Raw genomic sequence first — 7,454 nt, 5'->3', positions numbered from 1 at the left:
CTTTCTGTAACTTCTCGATTGGGGGAATCACCCTCAGATGTATTCATCGTCATAATGTTGTTTGTTAAATGTTTGTTAGTTTGAATGGTCGATAACATTATTAAATATTTCTTTAATATGAAGTTCTAAGTAAATTTTGAAATTTTATTTTTTATGTTAATTGATTTTTTGATAAAAACTGCCAATTTTTAGAATTTATTAGTAAGTGGCATTTTTATATTATTTTTAACGGGTGATATATATATATACACTTATTAGATTAAACTGGCGTAATTGAAATTAATCATTTAAAAAAATATATTTTTTCTTGTTCGTAATTATTAAAAAATAACAACTTTTTAATTAATATTTAAATTTTTAAATATCTTTAATTTTGAAACTTTTTTTAGCTATTTTTGATTTAATGTTTTTTTAATAAAAACCTTGCTAATTTCTAAGATTTCTATACAGCGCATTTATTTTAAAAATTTGATTTAATAAATGTTATTTAATGCGGGTTATTTCAAATATTAACTTTTTTTTCTAATATTTAAATAGATTTTTCTAAATTACCTTATTCAGATTTTAATCTATCTAATACCTGATCTAAACTTATTCTAAAATAACTAAAATTTTAAATTTTTTTTATTTATATATCGCAAAAAATTGAACCCTAAATAACATAAGGCATACGAGAAAATAAATAGCTCGTTTCTCTGTCACAATCGGCATTGTGATGCTTCATTGCACTATGACGTCACTATCATGCAATTGGTTCAATAATAAGAGTGCACTTAAAATTAATTAGAATTCAAAGCAAGATTAAAAAGAAAAGGTCGTAGGTTAAATTCAGATGTAATTTATTACATAAAAGATTAAATATTTTGTTATCTAAAATTAAATCCAATTTCTAAAGGAAATCCTATTTTAAATTAGGTATTAGATATTTTTTCAGATTAAATATAAATTTAGGGTAAAGAAAATTGAAGAAATTTATAAAAGTTATTATATTTTTAAAGTAATTATTAATATTTAATTATAAAAACACACAGAAATTGTTAAATTACAATATATTTTTATTGATAATTATGATTAAATTTAACACATAAAAATTGACAATTAGAACAATAAGTATTGTTATATTAACAAAGCAATCATAAACTTTAAACTATGAATTTCTTATTGTCATTAAACAATTGATAACAATGGATATGAAACTTATAACAATAATAATAATAAGATAATGATTTACTATTTTTGTTGGCATTTTAAATGATTAAGTAATTATTAATTTTTGATTTTTTTCAAGTTTACAGATTATGATTATAATAAGAAATTAATATTGAAAATAACATACAGTTAACAAGAAAGCATAAATATTGCTTTAACAAACATTAAATAAACTTTTTTTATTTTTTTTTTTGGGAGGGGGTTAAAATAATAACCCCCTAAAAATAATTTTATAATGATTGCAGCTTACATATAATTACATATACCCCCCGACACCCCCTTTCCCCCCCTTTAAACGATCGATTTGACGCTACTAACACCCCCTAATGCCCCAATGACTTTCAAAAACACGGGTAAAGTTTTCTCAAGGGCTGGTAGCATCTCCAAAAACCAAGCTAAGATAGGTAATAGATGGTAGCCTATAACTCCTACTACTGTTATTAGAAGTACAGTCGATCCAATAGATAGAATGACGGATGACGCTCCGGTTGCTTGGACTGTTACAAAATTAGAAGCCTCCACGAAAAACGATTCGTTGTTTCCCACTAAAAAATATAAAATTAATTAATTAATTGATATTTTGTTAATTTTTTGGGCTATTTCTCCTTACGAGCCCGATTTTACCCGCTTTATAATATCACTAATATTAAAAAAGAAAATATGAAAAAAATTGAAAATAATTTAAGTTTGGTACTTTACAAGGTTACTGCTTCTTACAAAAACGCGACTCAAGGCCTAACCAGACCCCTAACCCACTTTTTAGCTGTTGTTATGGCAACTTAACCCCTTTTACCCTATTTTTATTTCTTTTTTTAGCCGTTTTTAGGGCAACTAAACCCCTTGACCCTCTTTTTATTTCCTTTTTTAGCCGTTGTTAGGGCAACTAAACCCCTTGACCCTCTTTTTATTTTCCTTTTTTAGCCGTTGTTAGGGCAACTAAACCCCTTGACCCTCTTTTTATTTTCCTTTTTTAGCCGTTGTTATGGCAACTTAACCCCTTTTACCCTCTTTTTATTTCCTTTTTTAGCCGTTGTTAGGGCAACTAAACCCCTTGACCCTCTTTTTATTTTCCTTTTTTAGCCGTTGTTAGGGCAACTAAACCCCTTGACCCTCTTTTTATTTTCCTTTTTTAGCCGTTGTTAGGGCAACTAAACCCTTTAACCCTCTTTTTATTTCCTTTTTTAGCCGTTGTTAGGGCAACTAAACCCTTTAACCCTCTTTTTATTTCCTTTTTTAGCCGTTGTTAGGGCAACTAAACCCCTTGACCCTCTTTTTATTTTCCTTTTTTAGCCGTTGTTAGGGCAACTAAACCCTTTAACCCTCTTTTTATTTTCCTTTTTTAGCCGTTGTTATGGCAACTTAACCCCTTTTACCCTCTTTTTATTTCCTTTTTTAGCCGTTGTTAGGGCAACTAAACCCCTTGACCCTCTTTTTATTTTCCTTTTTTAGCCGTTGTTAGGGCAACTAAACCCCTTGACCCTCTTTTTATTTTCCTTTTTTAGCCGTTGTTAGGGCAACTAAACCCTTTAACCCTCTTTTTATTTCCTTTTTTAGCCGTTGTTAGGGCAACTAAACCCTTTAACCCTCTTTTTATTTCCTTTTTTAGCCGTTGTTAGGGCAACTAAACCCCTTGACCCTCTTTTTATTTTCCTTTTTTAGCCGTTGTTAGGGCAACTAAACCCTTTAACCCTCTTTTTATTTCCTTTTTTAGCCGTTGTTAGGGCAACTAAACCCCTTGACCCTCTCTATTTTCCTTTTTTAGCCGTTGTTAGGGCAACTAAACCCTTTAACCCTCTTTTTATTTCCTTTTTTAGCCGTTGTTAGGGCAACTAAACCCCTTGACCCTCTTTTTATTTTCCTTTTTTAGCCGTTGTTAGGGCAACTTAACCCCTTTTACCCTCTTTTTATTTCCTTTTTTAGCCGTTGTTAGGGCAACTAAACCCTTTAACCCTCTTTTTATTTCCTTTTTTAGCCGTTGTTAGGGCAACTAAACCCCTTGACCCTCTTTTTATTTGCCTTTTTTAGCCGTTGTTAGGGCAATTTTAAACCCAAAATTGCTATAAATATCGTTTTTTAGAACGATTTTAATTTTAGAAAAAATATTAAATAAATTAAAATTACAACTTACTCTTGCTTTTAAGTTGGTCGTTTCACAATTTATTAAATGAAATAATTAATATCTTGGTTCTAAAACACAAAATAAGTTAACTAGTTTAGTAATATAATTAAAACCAAGCCGCCTAACTGTTGTATGTTATATTTATAATATATCACGTAGTTTGTTGTATAGAAACCTCCTATTCTGTCCCTAAGCTTATATTACTGTTTGCTCAATGTTTTTAAACATAACGTAATATGTGGTTTATAAAAGCCTTGTTAAAAAGCACTACTACTTACGTTAAAACTTACTTATAATGGTTATTTTATCCAAAATGAACCTAATTTAATATTTTGATAGTCTGCCAGCTTACACAATCCAAAAAAACTTTTGTTAAGCTATTTAAATTATTGCCGACAACTTTACAAATATGTTAGTAATAAGATAGGAACGAAATTAAATAGTGCATAGTTTAAAGTCACTTTGTGTTCTTTTGTAATATGATATGGTTCCTCATTCAAGTATAATACACTTTCTGACGTCATATAACTTTTTATCACGTGACCTTTGTTATAAACAAAACTTGCTGTAAAGCTTATCTTGTATTTTTAAATAGCCCTCTTTCTATATATTAATTAAAGGCCTTTAATTTACCTATACTCACGTTATACATCATTTAGCCTTATCTCTTACATTATTAAACAGGCCATATTTCGACTTTAATACAGAGTTTGTACGATTTTAAAACTGTTTTACTTTATGTTATGGTGGTTAAACGCATTCTACGCTTTGTCTTAATGTAAAGCTGTACTGCCAAAGTTAACTGCTGCAAGAGTGTTATGTTAAAAAATGTTTGAATAGGTAAAATATTATATAATAATGCTATATGCTTTGTGTAAAGTAAATTGACATTACATATTTGTTAAAGCTGTTTGTACAAATATTATTTCCCTCTTTCTGCTCTGAATAGGTCTAGTTAAACCTGTAACTCGATCAGCTACACTTCGCTTTGTTTAAAATGACGTTGAGCTGCCTACGTTGAGCTGCCTACGTCACAATGCTACTTTATTTTCGCGCGTGGGGAATCTACAGGTCGTGGTTGACGTCACTTTCTTTTAATATTCGTTGTAGGTTCTACAATATTTTTATTAAACAATAAATTAAAAGATACAGATTATACAAGAAATATTTCTAGAGTTTACAATTCAGTCATTTTTGTATTTGGAGAGATTATGTTTTAAATTTTATTCATTTTTAACATTTTTTTTTCCAAAATTAAGTTTTGGCAATTTCAAATTTTCAACGGCGAAGATTATTTCTTTTCCGTGTTTATAATCAAACACAGCAGCTCCCAAAGAAAGTACAACCGCTCCCAAAGCAAAACCACCTCCAAGAAGTGTAGCACTTCTTCCAGCTGCTTCTATAGTTGTTTTTAAAGTAGCACTCGCAACAATCACCTTTATAGCTTGAAAATTAAAATTCGTTAGTCAAATTTATTAAAATATTTTTATCTTTTTTATTCAAATAAAAAATGTAAAAATTTAGGTAAACGGCTTAGGTTTTAGGCCAAATAATATGGTCTTACGGGCGTTAAAATCACAAGTCAATTTGCCAATACTTTACCAAGTTATGTCTCAAGTCGATTCAACTAATATTTAATGTTTATAAAGTTCGATCATCTAGTGTAATCTAGCCTAACGTTTAGGTGGTGATATATTAAGAGTTCTAATTGCATTTAACCGTTACCCTGAACTGTTTATTAGGACGAGACGATCCCCCTAATTTAGTAAAATTCTAGGTACTTTAACGGCTCACCGTAAAACCAATTTAGATAACTCTGTTATATAAACTTGTATTATTAAGAACAAGTAAGCTTATGGTTCAACACTAAAACACTAGAACGTACAACATTACATATATAAAAACACGTTAAAATACATTAAAAACGCTATCAGAGATTCACTTTACGATACGTCAAGACCGACACGCTATCCAGACAGCCTCGCTCTTTTTCTAAGGTATTCGAAGGCCTAATAAGGTTCAGGGCAACAAATTATGGTAAAAAAGGCGGTAACACTACAATAAAAATACATTAAGGGCAAAAGACCATTTATTAGTCCACTTGAAACCTACAGGCTCCAGAAAACGTTTACGTTACATTGGTCGTGATAAATTTATAAACATTCAACTAAACAGCAAACTTATATGGTTGTAATTTTCTTAAAACCTTTATAAAAACAAAGTTAAAATTCGATTTAACTTACTTGATGCTGCCATGTTTCTGATATTCTTCACTTGATAAGATTCCCTATTAGATTGTGACTATTTTTTTGTCTTTGTTGGATTATAAAGCAGTCTATGTCGTAACGATACGTTGTTTATGCGTATGTGGGATCTACAACTCAGACACTTTCTATATATGTCTTATGCGCACTACCTTGCATCCCATTTTTATATAATGTGATGTCATAATAAAGGTTAATGATGACACATATAACTACACAATATACAAAGTGATATTCATTGTTATAAAAATTTATTTATTTTTTTGATTTGGCGATCTCCAAACACGAGCAATAATTTCTCTTCCATATTTATAAACGAATGTGACAGCCCCAACTGAAAGCACAACTGTTGCTGCTGCAAAACCACTGGCGACAATTGAAGCACAATATCCAGTTGCTTTTAAAATTGCACCAGCAAAAGCCACCATTATACCTTAAAAATATTGAATGGTGTGTCTCTTATTAATAATATTATACTGACTGCGTGGTGGAGTGGCAAAAGGCAATAACACTTGCTACACCACCATAAGGTCGTTGGTTCAATCCCCACTGCTCTTATGCTGTAGCACCCTTAGGTAAGGTGCTATAAACGGTATGAACTCCTGCTAATCCAACACTTAATCAGCAGCCTAATTATTAGGCATTTATAATCAATAATATCCCAAACTGCCATAGGCAACTCGAGACTGGGTCGGAGTAACTGATGTTACTCTATGTTTAAGTAATAAAGACGACCTTTTCGTATTAAGAATAAATGTATTTACAAGAAAACACCATTTATAGTATTACTACAATTTCTTTGAACTATTGTTTAAAAAAACTTAGTTAACTTACTTGATGTTTCCATACGTATTTAATATAAGTAACCAAATATCCTTTACTAAATTAAACTTTTTGTTAAAATCTGCCAATTCGTTTGTCTTTGTTGGTTAAAAGTTGAACATTAAGTATCGGAAGTCGTCATACTGCGCGTGACATTGAACGACGTCACAATCTCTGAAAGCGATTTTTTCCGTTGTTGAATCGTCGCAATTTGGCAAATAATTTGTAATACAGGTCACGTGATAATAATATTAAAAATTGCATTGTTCAACGTTATATAAATATGAGGTTGTTAATGTTGGGCTAACTAGAAGGACGTTGCATGTTTTACGGAATGAATACCGTTAATAGCATAATATTTTATATCTGTTACAAACGCATTTTTCCGTTTAAAAAAAATAAAGTAAATACGTTTCAAAACTTTTGTCGTATTTTTGATAATATTTTAATGAGGTGTTTTTTTTAAATTCATCTAATGGTAGCCTATATTGGTTTGAAGTTCAACTAAAGGTAACCTATATTGGTTTGAAGTTCACCTAATGGTAGGTGAACTTCAAACCAAATACACAACATTTTATAATTTTAGTTTAATGTACACTTATACAACAACACACAAAACTAAATGCTTTGTCTTTGCGTTTAAAATTCGTGTTGCAAAACAACCTAACTAAATACTGAATTCGTAAAAGTTTTGTATAGGTTTTAATAGCGGAAAAGCAAGCGTAGATATAAAAACAGCGACAAAAAAGCCTACATATAAGCGCAATACAATAAGCATAAAAACTATTGTTAATCTTAAGTTTAAGCATCCTTTACTTTCACGTTATCCTCAGTGATTCCCTTGTTTTTCTGTAACCAGGCACATATTTGGGACCAATAATGTTTATAGAGTTCGCTACCGTTAACAACAATAATATAGGCGACGGCTCCGGCAATAATGATTGCGCTTACCCCAGTAGCTTTGAGTGTAAGACCCAAAAGTCCTATAGAAATTGCTAAAAAATAAAATTCTTTTAGTTATTTAAATAAACTTCTTTCTA

At 30.4% G+C, this 7,454-nt stretch overlaps 1 long non-coding RNA gene across 1 annotated transcript; it reads right to left on the bottom strand.

The window, feature by feature from the left end:
• Positions 1–4,439: 4,439 nt before the first annotated feature.
• LOC145755460 (uncharacterized) lies at positions 4,440–6,564 on the bottom strand. The gene is made up of 3 exons (XR_014284204.1): positions 6,427–6,564; positions 5,572–6,025; positions 4,440–4,772 (listed from the first exon to the last, which is right to left on the bottom strand). It is a non-coding gene; the product is annotated as an uncharacterized LOC145755460 (long non-coding RNA).
• Positions 6,565–7,454: the final 890 nt, after the last annotated feature.

The sequence above is a fragment of the Corella eumyota genome, chromosome 6 (assembly GCF_963082875.1).
Source record: "Corella eumyota chromosome 6, kaCorEumy4.1, whole genome shotgun sequence".
NCBI classification, from domain to species: Eukaryota; Metazoa; Chordata; class Ascidiacea; order Phlebobranchia; family Corellidae; genus Corella; species Corella eumyota.
Note: the sequence above shows the minus strand (reverse complement) of the source record. Positions and strands in the feature narration are given on the sequence as shown.